The 4585-nt window shown below is 39.7% G+C and overlaps 1 long non-coding RNA gene across 2 annotated transcripts; it reads left to right on the forward strand.

Moving 5' to 3' along the window:
- Positions 1-244: 244 nt before the first annotated feature.
- On the forward strand, positions 245-3230 carry LOC141363489 (uncharacterized). Of its 2 annotated transcripts, none has more exons than XR_012368977.1 (4): positions 245-811; positions 1655-1740; positions 1889-1962; positions 2781-3229. It is a non-coding gene; the product is annotated as an uncharacterized lncRNA (long non-coding RNA). The 2 variants fall into 2 exon arrangements; XR_012368978.1 differs by lacking the exon at positions 245-811 and adding an exon at positions 818-1478 and having other exon boundaries at positions 2781-3230.
- Positions 3231-4585: the final 1355 nt, after the last annotated feature.

Here is a 4585-nt window from a genome sequence, read left to right on the forward strand (position 1 = left end):
GAATAAATGTATTCCTACAAATATTACATATGACTGCTTAGTGGCCCGGGTCATCATTCACTACCCTCCCCATCATTCATTTTTTTGACCTTAACCTTAGTAGTCTATGTCAAGAAAAAACAAACATGTACAATAATATGTTTTATAATTAATTTAAGGTAAAACTTTATATGGTATAAATAGTGATCATAAGCTACCCAGCGGGCACCTTGACGTCAATTTGACATCAACGAATAGTCAAGATTTTGACCACCATGTATGACGTGCATGAATATGCATATTTTCATTATATTTTGTAATTATTTCCTTCTGGTTGTAAAGAGACCCAACAAAGGTATCAAACTGACATGTTTTTTGTGGTCCCTATATCTCAGGTCAATATCATTGACATTAAATTGATGTTGATTTGATGTCAGGAAATAAGATGTCAAATTGACGTTAAATTTATGTCAAAACAATGTCTGAAAAAGTATATTTATTATTCATTGTAAATCAATGCGACTCATGTTTAACATCTTGAAAGTTGTAATGGGGAGAGTTAAAAATGTAATAAACACGTGCAAATAAACTATTATTGTTTTTTATTATTATTATTATATTTTCATCACAGTGTCTAAAATATAACATTTTAAATATAAATTTGAAGAATACCATTAATAATAAAATAACATCAAGACGTTTATATGTTTCATTCATACAAGTCAGTTTGGAATGTTTGATCCTGACAAAAAAGAAGCGAGGAAATCTCGCGAGATTACACGATACTGGAGAGTTTAACGGCTGTCTGCGTGATCATCGAGAGTGCATCGAGGTAAGGAAATATCAAGTCAATAAGTCAATGTTTAAAACGCGTAACATAATTTTATTCACACATAAAATGTTGTATGACAAAAAGCACGATGCCAATTAATTGTGTTTTTCTGTAAGTTGTGAACGTATCCGTTATAATGGTTGATTCGCTATTCCACGGGATGTTCCCGCCGAAATTGGACTACGGTTACATTAATATGATTGTAATATGAATATTAATCAATTAATATTATATAGGGTGTTATCAACTTAACCACATTGTTGTTTATTGCTTCAGAAAAGCACATAAATGTAAGGGCTTTTTGGACAACTGTTCGGTAGAAAAGCGTTGATATCGTAGTTCAGTCAGTTTATCCGAGAGGTCTTACAGGCGCCAAAGACACCTCTGTCAGAGTCATTTGTAAAGAGGAGCAGCACGGCAGCTGGATGAGTGCGGTCAGTTAATTAATGCTGCTTGCTTAATTTCGTGTTACTGCTTAAGTGTTTATACTTAAAGTTAGATGATATGTTGGTGTTTTATGGCTCGCGGATTTGCAATAACTGCATTTATCAGGCAATCACACGTTACGTCACACGCTTATGCTTGTACCTGCGGTGGCTCGCGCTGTATCCATGATTTAAAGCAGAGACTAGACTCTTAACTCCTTTGTAAGAAAAAGTCAAGCAGTGTAAGTTTTTGGCATGTGCTATTTGAATTGAAATGAAGTGTAATGGTGTTATTTTGCTTACTTCTCTTGATGAATAATTAGCACGTTTAATGGAACTTGAAAATATTAGTTATATATAAATGTGCTCTTGTTTTCAGTGTACTTTTATAAATCTTTTGTAATGTCTTTGTTATCAGAGCCCTTCAAATTAAACATAGTGATGGTGATCTTGTCAATGCTGAGATTTTAATGCATCAACAGCCATTACATCTGTCTGGATCAGGTAATGTTGTGACATGTTAACCCTGATATTTTACAGTATATACTTAAATGCATTATGCAAGTGTATGCATTACATTCTGATAAAGGTCATCATTTATAGAATTATCTTTTACTATTGCACTAATTTTACTTTTTTATATGTTGTCAAGATTGAACAAGAAACAGACAGCAAGGGTTGTCAGGTCAGAAACGTGATGACACACAAACATAAGAAACTTCACAGGTGAGCTTTTTAAAAACACCTGCTACTTGTTTCTCAGTACTGGTTTATCATTGTCATTAGGAAAATATAAGAAAATAATTCAGTATGCAATGGTCACTGACTGTTCAGCACAGCACTTAATTTCTTCTGTATGTCACTATTCCCTCTATAGTACATGTTTCAGACCCTTCGTTTTCAATAGACAGACACAGAAGTTAATTCATAGTTCAGAGTGGATGTTGATGCAAGTTTTAAAGAGGCTTCATATTGACAGACAAAATGGATCTTTGTGGTTGTGTACATAACAGCATTTCTTTCTGTCTTATCTTTAAGGCCAATTTATACTTTTGCGTTAGGTGCGCGTTATAGGTACGCCGTAACATACGCATAGACGCGAACCCTGTCGCCGTAGCCTTCGCAGTACCTGACGTGCACCTCCTCAAAAATGTAACTACACGTCGAAACGACGCGGACCGCAAGATCTGTGATTGGTCGGCGTGAATGCATTGTGTTTCCTCCTACGCATTTCGGCGGTGTAACTGCAGAGCAACACAAACGCAGAAGTATAAATGCTCATGACGGCGTTGCCTACGTGCGTAGCGTCTGGCGTACCCTACGGCGTAACCCTGACGCAAAAGTATAAATTGGCTTTTATTATGGCTGTGACAGTATTTTACCACCGCCATGGTAATGCACCAATTCACCACTGTGGTGCGGTGGTTTATATAATGTGTTTGTGTGAGGGGGGAGGTATATATCTCTTTTATATATATATTGAAAATAAAAAATGTAAACAAAGATCATATATGATGTTTCTTAACAAACGTGTGTGTTCATAGGCGGCAATTTCTTTTTCCACCGGTGGGTGCTCATCACAACCTCCAGCTTTACTGGACGCCAGGTGCTCTGGAGCGCTCAAAAGCTTTGAAGAGGTGGAAAGCAGTGCAGTCATGTTTTCGTGTGATTTTAGATGCGAATTGTAAAGTTAAAGGTAATGTTTTTTCTGTGTTTTTGATTGTGTTCATGTTTTGTGTGTAAAAAACAATATTTTTCACACAATTTACTGTATAGCGCTGTTTTCACTGTCCTCAAAGCGGGCTGATGTCTTCCTTGTTCTATGAAGTCCCTCCTTCAGAATTATGTAACGAGTTCTGCTTGTGTAGTTTGTTTAGTGTGTTTCGACAGCAGCTTAGCTTAGCCAGAGATAGGGCTGCACGATTAATGGCACGTGATTGTCACGCGCATCTCGTCAGTAAAGCTGGTTTCTTGATAAGTAATAAATCGCCATCAGCTGCTTTCAGATGGAGCGCCATTTACTACACAGAGCCATAGTTCACTGACAAAAGGGGAAATAAATATCGCATTCATAATCGGCAATGATTTCCCCTTTTGCCAGTTAACTACTGGTCTGTGTAGTAAATGGCGCTTCATATGAAAGTAGCTGATGGTGATTTATTACTTATCAAGGAACTGGCTTTACTGACGAAATGCGCGTGACAATCATGTGTAATTAATTGTGCAGCCAGAGCCATTTGAGCTTAGCTGACGCCTGACATGTTCCTGTGGGCAGAGGTTAGTCAAAGCTCATCATTCAACTTGGAAGTAGAGGGCTGTAGTACAAACTGGCCATTCGCTGTAGGATTTTGTCACAGGTGGGAGCGGAGCGCCCCTGTCGCGGGTCATGCTCCTCCTTCTGTTTTCACCCCGAGGACGTCCCAAAATGCCCCAATGACCAAACAGACAAGAGGAATAAAATGTAACAGTCTTTATTTAATTAAAAACAGGGAAAGGGGGAAGGGTTCTAAAAATGGTGAGCTTTCTGGAACTGAGGGAACAGTGATCCGAGTCACTTCTGACTGTTCACATAGACTGCAGGTAAGTCTTCCTGACTTTCCCTCTCTCTTCGTCTCCACGTGAACTACATGTAAGTCTTCCCGGCTTCCTCTCTTTGCGTCTCACAGGTGAACTACAAGTGAACGTTTCTAGCCTCTTTTCCTGAGCTCAGAAGGATAGATACAGGTAAGTACACTGGGCTTTAGGCGTACAGGGAGGTATACGGGTGGGTACACTGGTAAGTAGCTTTGGGCGTACACAGGGGAGTATACAGGTGGGTACACTGGTAGGTAGCTTTGGGCATACACAGGGGAGTATACAGGTAAGTACACTGGGCTTTTAGCTTTTAGGCATACAGGGAGGTATACAGGTGGGTACACTGGTAGGTAGCTTTGGGCATACACAGGGGAGTATACAGGTAAGTACACTGGGCTTTTAGCTTTTAGGCATATAGGGAGGTATACAGGTGGGTACACTGGTAAGTAGCTTTGCAACTTGAACTTACTGGCAAGGGAATGGGCGGATGTACAAGGCTTATCCTTCTTGACACTCTGGTGGTTGGAGCAGACGTATAGGCACACAACGACTTCTAGTCTTCCTCTCTCGAACAGACTTACGACGACCACTTAGGCGTCAACTTCAGGGCATAGGATAACACAATCCCTCGACGACACAGAGCCCTTGGCTCGGACCTGCAGGCTGGCAGCAAAGACACACAATCTCTTCGACAATAACAATACTTCAAGGAACATGCAAGGAGGATTACACCACCTCTTAGCTTCAGGCAGGAAAGGGGCAGATGGAGGCACCG

Source organism: Misgurnus anguillicaudatus, unplaced genomic scaffold (assembly GCF_027580225.2).
Source record: "Misgurnus anguillicaudatus unplaced genomic scaffold, ASM2758022v2 HiC_scaffold_35, whole genome shotgun sequence".
In the NCBI taxonomy this organism is placed as follows: domain Eukaryota; kingdom Metazoa; phylum Chordata; class Actinopteri; order Cypriniformes; family Cobitidae; genus Misgurnus; species Misgurnus anguillicaudatus.